We start from the raw sequence: 17,884 nt of genomic DNA on the forward strand, positions 1-17,884 counted from the left end.
TGTGATTTGTTATATTGCAATTTGTTATGGGATATGTATGTTTGCGTCCGCGAACTTGAAGGTCCCATATTCTGTCAAAAGTAAAGTCGTTTGTGATCGGTATTCACGTACTGGTAAAAGAATGAATAGACTTTTGACAAATACAAAAGTTAAGCCTATATTGTCAATTATTTGATTGAAGATAGGTTAAAATATTTTGTTTTCAAGGATTATGTCTATTAATATCGTTATGCAAATAGTGATTGAAGATAGAATGAATCCTTGAGTATTCCGCAGTATTGATCATCCCTGATCCATATTTTATGTATTACTGTGAGGCTCCGTAATGTGTCTTATGTTGAGCACGATACAACCAAGTTGATTAATTTTTGATTACCTTTGTTGGTTGTTCCATAAGGTACTTTATGTTGAGCATTTTTGAACTAAATTAATCATCTTGTTTGGTTATTTAGTTAATGCTCCATAAGTCTTTTTATGTCGAGCAAAACATATGACAATTGAATTGATTACTTTTGTAATTAGTTTGGTTGTGTATTCCAATTAGATTAATTATGGGTTCACTTGTAATTAATCTAGTTGAATATCTTCATACTCCGTAAGATTTCTCTTATGTTGAGTATATGAACGACTATCATATTCATTTTCTAATGGTTATGTTAGTCGTATGCTCCGTAAGTTCTCTTATGTCGAGCATAATCAATTAAGTTGATCACTTTTTGTGTTTAATTTGATTGGGTATTCCGATTAAATTAATCATAGGTTTACTTGTGATTAATTTGATTGAGTTTTTGGATATAGAAAATCATTCTTATGGTTTTTGGTGTCCAATAAAATCCTTCTTTTCTTTTGAAATTAAGGTCGCTCTTGTTGTTCTTTCGGGAATGACATCAAATGGGGGAGATTTCTTTTGAACTTGTGCTTAATGGTAATATCTTGAGAGGAGTGCAACTGTGGAATATTAGAGGGGTTATCTTGTATCTTTAAACTCCTTGATGAATGCTATTAGCTTCGGCTATATGATTGCATCTAAATTAGATGGTATGTATTTTATTTTAGTCATGAAATATCTCTTTTGGAAATTTCATTATGATACCATTCTTGTACCTTTGCCAATTTTATTGACAAAAAGAGGGAGAATTAATATGTAGTTCATACTACAAATACATATGGTTTTCGGATCATTATGTAAGGGGGAGTGATTTCCATGTGAGATGGAGTATTGACTAAGGGGGAGTGATACATATCACCATAGTATTATTGTTAAAGTTGTGATACAATTGAACTTTGACACTGTGTAATAATACTATGACACTGTATAACAATGATCGAGACCGATGCTTTCTCATTGTTATAGCTACGGATCTTCAACAACGGTGATACTAAACTTACAAACTTTGGGATCATCGGAGTACTTGGAAGTGACGAAGATTTCGAGGAATGTTGAAGATTAGACATGTGGAATAGGAGATACTAAAGTTTCTTTATCTTTTTTGTATTCCATATGTATTGATAGTTTTGTCACTAAAATTGACAAAAAGGGAGATTGTTAGAGTATTGCTCGGTCAACCTCGCAAGCGTTGCTATCTCAAGTATGTTTTTCAATGTTAGTGATCAAAACTATAAGTCTTGATTTCTAGTCTATTATAGCTAAGTCACGGACTAGGATAGAAAGTGTAATTGAGATCAAGGAATTCATGGCGATTCATAATACAAGAAGAATAACTACTCAAGGAACCGGTGGAACTTCTCGACAAAAAGGTATGTGAAGACTTAAACTTATCTATCACTCAACAGTCTGTCTACTCTATCTCCTACTCTTTGAGACAAGAAGTCGTATGCTATATATATAGACTTGGATTATACACATTTGGTATTTCGAGCCGAGTATACCTTGCCTATCTATATCTTGAAACATATGTTGGTAAGCTTTTCGCTTCGATCAAGTTTATCTTTACCTAGTGACGAAAGTCATGATATGTTTCATTCACTTTGAAAATTGTTTTGACGAGAAATGATGTAACAACTATATAACGTCCTCTAAGAATGTATCAATTATTGAAATGAGAGTATAGATTACATAACCAATGGTGGACATAAACATTGTTGTGGAAACACATTTGTGTATAAGTCCTATTCCTTGAAACAAAGTTTGCGAACTTTGTTGATCAAGAGAAACCGGAAGAATGGCTTGTTGCCAAGTCCGCGAACTCAGTCCGCGAACTGTCGAACTTCTCATCCCGAGAAATTCTGCTGGAGTTGACAAACTAGACCAGTCCACGAACCCAGTCCGCAAACCGACGGAAGGTCTCTTCCCGAGATTTTCTGCTGGAGTTTGTAAACTCTGCCCGGTTGCTTAAGTCCGCGAACCTAGTCTGCGAACTTGAGAAAGGTTATATATCTGAAGATGATTTCTGAACTTAAACTTAAAAAAACTAGGGAATGCAGTTTGCAAACCGTGGATATAAAAGTTCATGAACCGATTCAAGTGAATCAAATCCTCTTTGCTTCAATTGTGTCTTGTGTAGTACATAAGATTTCCTTGCAATTGAACAACTCTCTAATTAGTTCATTTAAAGTCATTTGAACTAGTAATGGTGAAGAAGAAAATGGTTGATATGAAATGCTCATATGGATAACCTTTTGGTTAACTATTATTGAACCAACAAGTGCATATGTCTGGGTACGGTTAACAAACCTAGAAGTGTGCATTGTAAAGTTTGTGTAACAAGCTAAGTTTTCGATCTAAATCAGTTTTTCATCTAACGGTGGATATTGTTTTCTTTGTGACCAAGGCAAAACCCTAATTTGAAAGACTACATAAAGGAGACATCTAGTATTGTGCAAAACTAATCCCCACACCTTACGTGTGATACTAGTTTGCATACTAGAGTCGATTCTCCTTTAACCTCTGGTTTTATTTTCTCAAACCAGGTTAACGACTTAAAGACTTCATTGGGATTGTGAAGCCAGAACGATACTACTTTTATTGTAGTTGTGTGATCTGATCTTGAATCTTCTATCTTACGAGTACAATCAGATTGATTGGCTTGAGATTGATATCTCTGATAGTCAAGATATAAAAGTAATCACAAACGATGAGACGAAGACGTTTGTGATTCCGCAACATCTTGTTTCGCTACCATCCGATTAAGATTGTTGTGAGGTGATTGATAACTCTAGGCTGTTCTTCGGGAATGTAAGACCGGATTATCAATTGGTTCCTGTTCACCTTGATTATTATCAAAAGACGGAACAAAAACTTTAGGGTTTATCTGTGGGAGACAGATTTATCCTTTGATAGACTTGTCTGTGTGAGACAGATTTTCTTATTGTCAAAGCCTGCGATTTTAGATCGTAGCAACTCTTAGTTGTGGGTGAGATCAGCTAAGGGAATCAAGTGCGCAGTATCCTGCTGGGATCAAAGGCGTAGGAGCATAACTCTACCTTGGATCAGTGGGAGGTTTATTGGGGTTCAACTACAGTCCAGTCCGAAGTTAGCTTGGAGTAGGCTAGTGTCTATAGTGGCTTAGTACAATGTGTGTTCAATCTAGACTAGGTCCCGGGGGTTTTCTGCATTTGCGGTTTCCTCGTTAACAAAATTTCTAGTGTTTGTGTTATTTCAATTTCCGCATTATATTGTTTTATCTTTATAATTGAAATAATACAGGTTGTGCGTTAGATCATCAATTAGAGTAATCCAACCTTTGGTTGTTGATTGTCATTGATTGATCTTTGGATATTGGTCTTTGGTACCATCCAAGTTATTCCTTGTGTTTGATTAAAGACTCGCTGATTTCTATTAGCTCGAGTAAATCAAAACAAGAGAGAGATATTAACTCCTCGATATACTTTAGTCTAGATTGATTCTGACTGTCTAGTTGATTCTCTAGCAAAGTATATTGGAGTTAGTCCATACAGATTGCTAAGAGAAATATTGGGTGGTGTTGTTAGACCCCCGATTTTTCAGTATGGACAAACTCCAATATACTTTTAAGAATATCAACTAGACAGTCAGACTCAATCTTAATAAAAAGTATATCAAAGATTTAATATCTCAATCTCTTGATTTAATCTATACTCAAGCAAATAGAAATCTGCGAGTCTTTGTCAAATACAGGAGATATAAACTTGGATGGTACCAAAGACCAATATCCAAGGATCAATCAATTTCCAATCAACAACCAAAGCTTGATTTCACAATTGATCAATTCAACGCACAACCTGTGATATTTAAATTATATAACAAAATATAATGCGGAAAAGAAATAACACAAACACCAGAAGTTTTGTTAACGAGGAAACCGCAAATGCGGAAAACCCCCGGGACCTAGTCCAGATTGAACACACACTGTATTAATCCGCTACAGACACTAGCCTACTACAAACTAACTTCGGTCTGGACTGTAGTTGAGTACCCTAACCAATCTCACACTGATTCAAGGTACAGTTGCGCTCAGGGGCGGATGTATGCACAGGCTTCCCCTGGCTGAAGCCAGAGGTCAATCAAAGAATTTTTTTTTTTGAAGGTAGTAAATGATGGATTAATTTAGTCAAGCCCGTCTACACATAGTGTCAAGCCAGGGTAGAAATTTGTTGTCAAGCCATGATAAGGAATTTTGTGAATTTTGTTGGATGTTGGAAATTGGATTTTATGTTGCCAGTTTTGATGGATTGATAATCTTTGGAATCAATCAAGTGATATTAGATTGTTAAGGGTTCATAAATTCTTCTGACTTGTCTCTTTGTGAATATAGGTTCGTCTGATCCATCAGTAGCCAGTACTAATGTAGTTAATATCTCTGGATTGATCACATTTGATTTTGATGTTGGCCTTCTTGAGATACCAGATTTTGATACATTACAGTTGTAATTCTTCGGAATGTTGAACACCTACTCTTAGGTGTTTGCTTTAAGTATTCTGATGTCGCTGGATTATTATCAGCGAAATCAGTATATGTAGTAATAGTTTGTGAGTAATGTTTTTTTATTGAGTGCACTTGTGGTATTTGAAAAAATTACTCATCCAAATGTTTTTTTCTTTGATATTTAAGATTTTTTAAGTGAATTGCTCATCTGAATTACAGTTAGAAACGCGTATGTTCATTTTTTTTCTATTGGCAGAAGCGTAGTCCTGGACAACACTGAGAATAATCCCTCTGCCACTACTATGAGGTTTCTTATGTTATTGAGTCTACTCTACTGAAATTTAGATGCTATATTTGTATCTGTTTTAGGGTTGCTTGTGGTTTGCTTTAGATGATTCCTTAGTTTTTTTGTTGATATTCGATCATGGGTTTGGTCCAAAATTGCAATTTCATTATAGTTTGTGTAACTGATTTTAAGAAAATCATAAAATAAGCTGCAATGTGCGCGTTCATGAAGGCTCAACTCGATTCGTGGATGTCACTTTCTTAGACACCATGTTTATTGGGTTTTGAAATGTGTTAATTTTTTTTGGTTTCATGAGTTCCACTACTGGATGTATTCCCATGGAACTTGACTCATTTAATCTTAATTATAATGTTAGCTGTTTGAGGGAAGTCAATGAGGTAAATTTTTAGCATATTTTTTGGGGTTTGCTGATAATTTCTTTGTCCATCAGGAAACACATCGAGGAGATGCCGCCCATATCAGCAGGAAAATTTGTCAAAAAGGGGCATGATATCCGATTATGCTATTAGGATTTTCAATGTTTTTTTAATAGGTAATCTTCTTTTTTGTTTGCACCGCAAGTTATTTATTTTTTTACTAGTGCATACATTTTTTCCAAGCCACCGCCAGTCTTCAATCCTGGTTCAGCCACTGGTTGCGCTCCTTACGTCTCTGATCCCAGCAGGATACTACGCATTTGATCCCCTTAACTGATCTCACCCACAACTAAGAATTGTTACGACCCAAAGTCGAAGACTTCAATAAACAAATCTGTGTCACACAGAAAAGTCTACGGTAATAGATAAATCTGTCTCCCACAGAAATACCTACGAGTTTTGTTCCTCCTTTTGATAAATCAAGGTGAACATGAACCAATTTATAACCCGGACTTATATTCCCAAAGAAAAACCTAATATATTATCAATCACCTCACAGTAATCTTAATCGACGCGGCGAAAGAAGATATTGCGGAATCACAAAAGATGAGACGAAGATGTTTGTGATTACTTTTATATCTTGCCTATCGGATATATCAATCTCAAGATAATCCTTATGATTGTACTCGTACGATAGAAGATGCAAGATCAGATCACAAACTACAAGAAAGTAGTATCGGTCTGGCTTCACAATCCCAATGAAGTCTTCAAGTCGTTAACCTACAAGGTTTAGGAAAACCTAAGGTTAAAGGAGAATCGACTCTAGGTAATACAACTAGTATCACACAGGAGGTGTGGGGATTAGGTTTCCCATTTGCTAGAGTTATCCCTTATATAGTCTTTCAAATCAGGGTTTGCAATCAATGTTATCTTAGTAACAAAGCATTCAATATTCACCGTTAGATGAAAACCTGATTAGATTCAAGCTAATATCTTTCAACCGTTAGATCGAAACTTAGCTTGTTACACAGAAATGAAATGCACGTTCATTTAGGTTTGTGTAACGTACCCAAACATGTACATCTAGTTGGTTCAACAGTAGTTAACCAAATGGTTAGCCATATGAGCACTTTCATATCAACCATATTCTTCTTTACCATAACTAGTTCAAATGACTCAGGTGAACTAGTTATAGAGTTGTTCAATTTCTTAGATCTTTATAATAGACACAATTGAAACAAAAACGATTTGATTCACTCGAATCGATTCATAAAGTTTATATCCACGGTTTTCAAACTTGCATTCCTTAGTTAATATAAGTATACGTTCAGAATAATCGTTTTTAAAAAATAACCAACCTAAGTTCGCGGACTTAAGTACCCGGAATGAGTTTGTAAACAATTCACAAACTCCAACAGATTTTCTCGGGACGAGAACCTCCGACAGTTCGCGGACTTGGTTCCGGTTTTCCTGAGCAGCAAAGTTCGCAAACTTTGGTTCAAGGAATAAGCACTTATACATATATGTGTTACCACGCAATGGTTATATCTTCTAAACTCTCATTTCAATCACTGAAACATTCTTATAGGACGTTATATAGTTGTTATTCACAAATCATTTTTCGTCAAAGCCATTTTCAAGTGATTTAAACTTAACATGACTTTTGTCACTAGGTAAAGATGAACTTGGCTAAAGTGAAATCTTACCAACACATATTTCGAGAAATAGATATGCGGGATAAACTCGGCTCGAAATAGCAAATGTGTATAATCAAAGTCTATATAGAAAATCGACTTTTGTCTCAAGATAGAAGGTAGAGTAGATAGACTTTTGAGTGATAGATAAGTTCAAGTCTCCACATACCTTTTAGTCGATGAAGTTCCACCGGTTCCTTGAGTATTTATTCGTCTTCGTATGATGATCGCCATGGAGTCTTGAGCTCAAATACACTTCCTATACTAGTCCGAGACTTGGCTATAGTAGACTAGAAATAAAGATTTATAGTTTTGATCACTAACATTGACAAACATGCTTGAAATAGCAACGCATGCGAGTTCGACCGAGCAGTGCTCTAACAATCTCCCCCTTTGTCAATTTTAGTGACAAAACTATTAATACATATGGAATACAAAAAATAAATAAATAACTTTTGTACCTCCGCTTCCACATGTCTGATCTTCAACATTACTCAAAATCTTCGTCACTTCCAAGCACTCCAATGATCCCAAAGGTTGTAAGTTTAGTATCACCGTTGTTGAAAATCCGTAGCTATAACAATGAGAAAACAAGAATTCTCAATCATTGTTATACAGTGCCATAGTATTATTATACAGTATCAAAGTTCAATTGTATCACAACTTTGACAACAATACTATGGTGATATGTACCACTCCCTCTTAGTCAATACCCCATATCACATGGAAACCACTCTCCCTTACATACTGATACGAAAACCATATGTATTTGTAGTGTGAACTACATATTAATTCTCCCCCTTTTTGTCAATAAAATTGACAAAGGTACGAAAATGGGATCCTAATGAAATTTCCATAGTGACATTTCATGACCAAAAGTAAGCACATATAAACTTTTTAGATGTAATCATATAGCCGAGGCTAAATGCTTTCATCAAGGAGTTTATAAAGATACAAGATAACTCCTATAATATTCCATAGCCACACTCCCCACAAAGAATTGGCAATTAAGCACAAGTTCAATTAAGAACTCTCCCCCATAAAATGTCATCCCCGAAAGAACAACAAGAGCGAACTTAATTTCAAAATAAAAGAAGGATTTCTTTGGACATAACAAATCACATACGAGTATGAATTTGAATCCAAAAATATTCAATTAAATTAACCACAAGAAAACCCATGATTAACTTAATTGGAAATTCTCAACATAAGAAAACTTACGGAGCCGCATAGTACATACATTAAAAATGGATTGGGAAGATCAATATTGTGGAATAGACAAGGATTCATTCTATTTTCCACCAGTATTTGCACAATGACATACAATAGACATAATCCTCGTAAACAAAAGTCAATCCTATATTTCGTCAATATTTGCATAATGACATATAATAGGCTCAAAACTTTTGTAATGTCAAAAGTCCATTCATTCTTTTATCAATACATGCATATCGACATACGAAAGACTTTACTTTTGACATGGTATGGGACAATCATAGTTCACGGATGCAAACACACATGTCCCATAATAAATTTGTAATATATAAAACCATAAATATTAATACTGCAAAAACTATCTTCCAAACAATCTTTTTAGAATTTAAACAAATAAACCTAAAAAAAACATGAAGATGAAAAATTGTACATAACTATGTGTAATCACAATAATGGCTATTCCAAACTCTAGTTATTCTTCCTAAAAAACACAAGAATAAAATTTTCATAAGAATATTTACTAGATGTTAAGACCTTTGAAGAATTATTTATCGTCCCCGAACTCCTTGTCGTCAACAGCCATTGGGACATAAGGTTCATGAAGATAGGAGTTAATATCAATAAACCTTCTTGACTGATGTCGAACCAGGGCCTTCTGAATCTCACGAGTCTTAAACACAAAAGCATTTATTTGTTGAATCTTCTTTTGTGTCTCCTTCAAAACTTCAAGAACATCAGAAAACTTCTGAGAATTTAAAAGGAACATCTCTTGGCTTCCTCACATTCCTTATTTTTCTTTTCAAAGTTGGAGGCAACAGAGATTTCTTTTTTTCCTTCATGATTGATGGCTTGACAATCATATTAACATATTTTCCATCTTGGAGTATCCATAAGTGTATGGGTTTGTGAGAGGAAATCACAATTTAACTCAACAAGTAGTCTTATGATAAAAGAAGTTTGGAAGGAAAAAGGAATGTAGGGTTATGCAACCTTTTAGCAGGTTCGTGCATGCACAACTCTTGAACCCTAGAAAGAGTAGAATTCTCGAGAATCACCCTCCTTTATCGATAGACATGGAATTCCAAAATTGTATCAACCGAAAACACATCTAAGAAAAGACTAAAACAAACTTTTCTTAAAGCCTGAGAGGTGCACAATCTTGTCTATTTTGATCAGGCACATGAGACAAGATACACAAGTCAACACAATCAAGTTGTGTAAGTCAACACAATCAAGTTGTGTTATGGTGAACAACAATCTGTCCACCATGTTCCCCTCGAGAGGAATCCATATACCTATGTATATCAAAACGATTGAACCGTACTTTCTTCCCCGATGGTCTTGTTTTCTCCTTGGAAACTAACTTCTTAGACGAAGATAAAATCTTACATACCTCAGTTATCTTTTGAGCGAGTTTTAGCTTGTTTGCTAATCAATTTGCTCTTCGTTGAAGTTTGTTGACATGTCTCAACTTGTGTTTGTACTTGTAACACCTTGATAGTTCATGATCTTTGAGTGAACAGTATGAGCACGTCAACTTTGGATATAATTCAGGCATCTGGGGTAAGCTTCTAGATACATGGTGGAACCTGAAACATCACACACAGAGTTTCCAACAGAAAGGTCAATATTTTCTTCCAGAACGGTTGAATTTTCTTCTTAAAGAATATCAAGATTGATGTATGTATTGCTACAATTATCAAAATCTATATTTTCACAAAGAAGTGCAACACTTGATTTTTCGTCTTCATTAGAATCATAGTTGACACACATTTCATCAAGAGTTGCAGCAAGACCTTTGTTCCCAGTGTATTTCTTTCGATTTGGACACTCATTTGCAAAATGAACAAAACCCTTACACTTAAAGCATTGAGGCATATCCTCGTCATCAGTTTCATCAATATCCCTATTTTTAGGAGGAACACGATTATGGGGTTTATCTGATGACGGCTTGGATCTATCTCTGGAGAACCGCTTACTTCTCTTCAAAAGAAGATCCCTAAACTATCTTGTGATCAACGAGACTGATTTGTCAAAATTTTCATCCGATGAATCAGCCTCAGAAAGATCATCTTCAGAGATGCAAACACTTTTACTTTTATCAAGTAATTTAGTGTTCTTTAGTGCTTTGAAAGCAACATCCTTACAAGACTTGGACGTATGCTCATGATCAAAGATCTTTAGCTTCCCAACCAGAGTATTTCTGGAGAGCGTTGCGAGGTTATTTCCTTCAACGATGGCATGCTTCTTAGAATCGTATCTACATGGCAACGATCTAAGATTTTTCATCACAATGTCCTTTTCAGGAATGGTCTTACCCAATGCAAAAGATGCATTAAAAATTTCAGACACTTTGTGATTAAGCTCACCAAATGTTTCTTCATCTTCCATACGAAGGTTTTCCCAATCAGAATTTAGGTTTTGAAGCCTAGCTTCTTTCTCACCGGTATTCTCTTCAAATAAGGTTTCTAAGATATCCTAGGCTTCTTTATACTTAGTGCACGTAGTCGCATGGTACTGAAGATCTGGGGTAATAGCATGTATGATGACATTTAAGCCGTCAGAATTTTGCTTTGCAGCAAGGATTTCTTCTGGACTATATCTACCAATATCCTTAGGTATAGATATATCGCCTTCTGTATTAACCGGAGGATCATAACCATTAAAAACACATACTCATGTTTGAAAATCACGAGCTTGAAGAAAAGCACGCATAACGATTTTCCACCATAGGTAGTTTGAGACATCGAAGACTGGTGGTACGTTTATGGAGATAGAATTCCTGTCCATAGAGTCAGATCGCTACAAACACATACTTGTAAGGTCTTTAAACGTGTTTGCCTGCTCTGATACCAATTGAAAAAGCGGGGGTCTAACAACCACACCCAATATTTCGATTAGCAATCTGTATGGACAAACTCCAATATACTTTTAAGAGAATCAACTAGACGGTCAGACTCAATCTTTAATAAAAAGTATATCAAAGAGTTAATATCTCAATCTCTTGATTTAATCTATACTCAAGAAAATAGAAATCTACGAGTCTTTGTCAAATACAAGAGATACAAACTTGGATGGTACCAAAGACCAATATCCAAGGATCAATCAATTTCCAATCAACAACCAAAGGTTGGATTTCACAATTGATTGATTCAATGCACAACCTGTGATATTTCAATTATATAACAAAATATAATGCGGAAAAGAAATAACACAGACACCAGAAGTTTTGTTAACGAGGAAACCGAAAATGCAGAAAAACCCCGGGACCTAGTCCAGATTGAACACACTTTGTATTAAGCCGCTATAGACATTATCCTACTAAAAACTAACTTCGGTCTGGACTGTAGTTGAACCCCAACCAATCTCACACTGATTCAAGGTACAGTTGCGCTCCTTACGTCTCTGATCCCATCATGATACTACGCACTTGATTCCCTTAGATGATCTCACCCACAACTAAGAGTTGCTACGACCCAAAGTCAAAGACTTTAATAAACAAATCTGCATCACACAAAAAAGTATACGGTAATAGATAAATCTGTCTCCCACAGAAATACCTACGAGTTTTATTTCGTCCTTTGATAAATCAAGGTGAACATGAGCCAATCGATAACCCGGACTTATATTCCCGAAGAACATCCTAGTATTATCAATCACCTCATAATAATCTTAATCGACGCGTCGAAAGAAGATATTGCGGAATCACAAACGATGAGACGAAGATGTTTGTGATTACTTTTATATCTTTCCTATCGGAGATATCAATCTCAAGCCAATCCTTACGATTATACTCGTACGATAGAAGATGCAAGATCAGATCACACAACTACAAGAAAGTAGTATCGGTCTGGCTTCATAATCTCAATGAAGTCTTCAAGTCGTTAAACTACAAGGTTTAGGAAAACCTAAGGTTAAAGGAAAATCAACTCTAGCTAATACAACTAGTATCAGACAGGAGGTGTGGGGATTAGGCTTCATAGTTGCTAGAGTTCTCCCTTATATAGTCTTTCAAATCAGGGTTTGCGATTAATGTTAACTTAGTAACAAAGCATTCAATATTCACCGTTAGATGAAAACCTAATTAGATTCAAGCTAATATCTTTCAACCGTTAGATCGAAACTTAGCTTGTTATACACAAATGAAATGCACATTCATTTAGGTTTGTGTAACCGTACCCAAACATGTACATCTAGTTGGTTCAACAGTAGTTAACCAAATGGTTAGCCATATGAGCACTTTCATATCAACCATATTCTTCTTTACCATAACTAGTTCAAATGACTCAGATGAACTAGTTAGAGAGCTGTTCAATTGCTTAGATTTTTATAATAGACACAGTTGAAACAAAAACGATTTGATTCACTCGAATCGATTCATGAAGTTTATAGCCACGGTTTGAAAACTTGCATTCCTTAGTTAATATAAGTATAAGTTCAGAATAATCGTTTTTAGAAAATAACAAACCTAAGTTCGCGGACTGAGTTCTCCGACTTAAGTACCAGGAATGAGTTTGTAAACAATTCACAAACTCCAGTAGATTTTCCCGGAACGAGAACCTCCGACAGTTCGCGGACTTGATTCTGGTTTTCCTGAGCAGCAAAGTTCGCAAACTTTGGTTCAAGGAATAAGGACTTATACATATATGTGTTACCACAAAATTCTTATATCCATCAATGGTTATATCTTCTAAACTCTTATTTCAATCATTGAAATATTCTTAGAGGACGTTATATAGTTGTTATTCACAAACCATTTTTCGTCAAAACCATTTTCAAGTGATTGAAACTTAACATGACTTTCGTCACTAAGTAAAGATGAACTTGGCTAAAGCGAAATCTTACCAACACATATTTAGAGAAATAGATAGGTGAGATAAACTCGGCTCGAGATAGCAAATGTGTATAATCAAAGTCTATATAGAAAAACGACTTTTGTCTCAAGATATGAGATAGAGTAGATAGACTTTTGAGTGATAGATAAGTTCAAGTCTCCACATACCTTTTAGTCGATGAAGTTCCACCGGTTCCTTGGGTATTTCTTCGTCTTCGTATGATGATCGCCATGGAGTCTTGAGCTCAACTACACTTTCTATCATAGTCCGGGACTTAGCTATAGTAGACTAGAAATCAAGACTTATAGTTTTGATCACTAACATTGACAAACATGTTTGAGATAGCAACGCATGCGAGTTCGACCGAGCAGTGCTCTAGCAATACCAGCACCATCCAGCGCCACCAACCAGCACCAACGCCACAACTAAAAACTGACCATTTCATTGACAATATTGGTTTCGAAGATAAAAATTAGACAAAAATAAGTTGAAACCATATTTAGTTTCAACACAAACTTATTATTTTCACCAGTAAAATATTGGATTCAACATCCTTTTAATTTTGTCAAAACATGTTAAAACTGAACCTAGTTTCAATATAATATTATCATTTCACTAACACAACTTCACACTGAAACCAAACACGCCAACCTCTAAGTCGGACTGAATAATAAATTAGGAAACAATCGGTTGAAACCAAATCTAGTTTCAACATAAGCTTAGTGTTTCACCAACACAACACTATTTTTACTATATATGTTGTTTTTTAATTTTGACAAATATGTTGAAACCAAATTAGGAATTAGGAAAAACGCAAGCCATAATAAAGCATTTTTATGAATATATTGTGAATCATTCATGAACAACATAATTTTATATGGGCTACCTTATGTTGGGAGAAATACCACAAGCTAACACCCAATTTTCACCGTAAACATTATACCTGCTACTTCAGGCTTCAGCCAACAGGACTAACCCTCAATATGAACAATTTCTTCCCTCATACCCACTATTAAACAACACTTATAAGAGAGAGTAGAGACAGACACTTTCGCATCCATCACAAAAATTGGATTCCACGTGACCCACCCTTCCAATAAATGTCAACAATTTTAAACGGTAGCGAACCTCATTGGCTTAATTTCTAACTTGTGGATCCAAACTAACCTCAACCAGATACCACCTTCAACTGTGGATAATATCATAAACATCCACAATTATAAAGATGAGCCACCATATAATAACTCTGGATACATAACCCTGACCCAATACCAGTCTCAACTACCGCTTCCCAATACCAACTATTTGTGAACACTTCTTAATCCACCAAAAATACAGTTTTTCTTGTGGAAAACACTCAATGAAGGTTTTCCTACCTTTACTATCCTTTCACCAAATTTACCTTACCAATACCCATATCTGCCCAAGATGTTATATGGGCCCCGAATTTTCAGAACACATTCTCCTTTACTTCCAGATTACAACTGGATCTTGGAATATGCGTCTTAGACACCTAGCTATCATGTGTTTGAGGATTTACCAATAAATAAAAACCTTTACTAATCACCCATTCCACCATAAACACTCATCTCCTGCAAGAAACCTTCTGGTATCACCACGACAAATTATTTTTTATAATGATCAATATGCCTGACCATATGAATCAAATTATTTACCAACAATGATCATCCAAATTGCGCTTCAACTACAAAAAGAATTCACTTGGGAAAACATGGTCCTAATTCTGTATCTTTAAGATATACAACCAGGTGCAAATAGCAATTGCGTACTCATAACTCAACTACTTTAGATTCCTCCCAACCAGGAATTGACCAAAATAAACATGGATGGAGAAGTTAGAGGACACCAGAGACATGCTGGAGGAGGATTCATATGTAGAGACTCGACGACATCAACAATCATCTCCATGGTAGAACCTTTTCGTATCATAACATCATTGTTAATAAACACTTGGGCATCCTATGGTGACCTGGCATGGGATAGGGAGACAATGGATGAAAGTCTATTTTAAAACAGACTCAATGACTCCCGTACACTTTATCCCCATGAGTAACTAAATCCCTTGGTACCTATCAAGTATGATTCAAAAATCAACCGTTTGATACGTGCAATCATATAAGGCACTCTTCACCATATAAGCAGGAAAGCAAACCGAGCGTCAGACGACCTAGATATCATGCAGCAGATAGAAGTCAGCAAGAAACCTAGTCGGTAACCATCTGAGATCTTACGATACAGAACTTTTTACCCAAATTGTATTAAACCATTATATGTATGTAACTTACCCTCATGTAATTCTAACGTAACTTAATTTATTCTCGTTTATGCTTCAAAAAATTTTAAAATAATAAAGTAAATATGAGCAAATCAACATGGCCTTTTCTTTTAAATATGATGATATACTATATCTTGGTCATGGGTTTCGTCGTGCAAATGTCTTTAACTATTGGTATATTAGGCTTCATATTTTTGACCCGTTTTGAGTTAGGACTTAATGATGAGTGCACACTTGACAACCTAGCTAGGATGTTTTACTATTTTGTTGCCTTTAATAACTGAAGTCGGACGAATGGCTTGTTTTAGTACAAATGACTGATATAATTGTGCAAAGTTGGTCATTTTGAAAAGCTTTTCCTCAAAAAAAAAAAAAAAAAAAAAACGAACATCGAGTACTTATTGAACAATTGGAAAATTATGCCATACACACATCTCGCTAAAGTTACATAAATCTTAGAGTTGACTGAATCTTGTTACATTTCTCTTATAAAACCTACAAAATATTAGAATTGACTATGTTTCATTACATTTTTATAAATTCAATTCATTCATAAGTATAATATAAATCTCGTGCATATATATTATATTGAATCTTATTAATGTTAAAATAAACATTCAAATCAAGATCCACGCCATGTAAAGCAGGGGGCCACATCTTACAATTTTAAAATGTTTAATGGTTTAGTTGAGACTTAAAATGGGTCAGCTTTAAACCATTAAGCGAATGAAAGTTTTTGACTGGTCAATGTGCCTAACTGTTAATCACACGCCATACTAAAAGTATACACTGGAAAAACTCGTCATCTCCTTTTTCTCATTCTCTCCGTCTCATTGTTTTCACTCTCAAGGACACCTTTTATTTATCCCTAGTTAGTCACTTCTAATAGTTGAAATTCCTTTAAAGGGTTTATAATTCTTGTTATTGTGAAGCTATAGATACTTACTGCCTCGATTTTCATCCACAAGCGTGATCAACCTAAGATTTCTGTAAGTTTTATTGTTTTTGATAATGTTTCTATTTAATTTTGGCACAAACATGAACAAATAATTTATAGATGGTTAACATATTTTTTGGTGATAACTGAAAACGAGATGGTACGTAGTATACTACCAACTCTTTTATTTGTGAACCTGTATGGTTAACCCTTGTATGATAAATATATTCAGATTTTAAAACAGTAAGAACTAGTTAGTCGTATGAAAAATCATTTACCTTATTATAAAACAAGGTCAATCAAGTTCGTTTCAAAACTTTAATGTGTGAATTCAACAAAAAAATTCTTGTGTGATCTGTATTGCAAGATTAAATTCAACAAGATCAATTCATGTAGGTTCTGTAATCACGAGCTAAACTATTTCGGTTGTTTAACATACTACTTTTTATTTTTCACTTATAGATATAAACAATACAATGCGAAAAAGAAATAACATAAGACACCAGAAATTTTGTTAACTATGAAAATTGCAATGTAGCAGAAAATCCTAGGATCTCGTCCAGTTTGAACACACACTTTATTAAGCCGCTATAGATACTAACGTACTATAAAAACTGGATTGTACTTGAGACTACACATAACCTCCAAGTTAGTCAGCTCCGGTTGTGCCCCTTATGTCTCTTGGATCTCGCAAGACCCTATGCACACAATTTCCCTAGATGACGTCCTTTACATGCTTAAGAGTTTCTCCATAGTCCTTCTTGAAAACTACTGCTACCCTGCCTCCAATATGACACCTATTTGATTTTATTCTAATATTTTTTAATCCAGGTAATGGAAATCTATTTGGTTTAAGGGATCTCCAGGTAAAAATAGCATCAAAGCAAACCTCAACAATTAAGGTTTAATTTCTTCAAAACTTATAGAACTACCTAATTGATTCCACTCACAAGATCTACCTAAACCAAGTTCAGATCATAATAATATGGAATTAATAAGGTTTAAGACAAAGAACTCCTTGTAGTTTCCATCAATCTTATTTCTTAATATGTAGTTCTTGAATGGTCATATAACAGACATGGACCTTTAGAATAGACAAAAACTATGATGATCAAGATAAGTTTCTGGATAACAAAGATATGTCAGGTAAAAGATAGTTTGACAAGGTTTTACGAATCCTAAGTTAAGACTCCAAAGTTGTCACATAATTTTTTTTCTCGAGGAAGCTTAGGTTTGTGGAGGACGACTCATGCAGCAACAAATGCAAAGCATGCAGGTGTTCGGAACCTTAATTGCATGGAGTTCTCTATTTATAACGATGAATAAAACTAGGTTGCTCAAAATTCGAGCAATAATTACTTGTACTCAAGGTAAGTTCG

This window comes from Papaver somniferum, chromosome 6, assembly GCF_003573695.1.
Source record: "Papaver somniferum cultivar HN1 chromosome 6, ASM357369v1, whole genome shotgun sequence".
Lineage (NCBI taxonomy): Eukaryota > Viridiplantae > Streptophyta > Magnoliopsida > Ranunculales > Papaveraceae > Papaver > Papaver somniferum.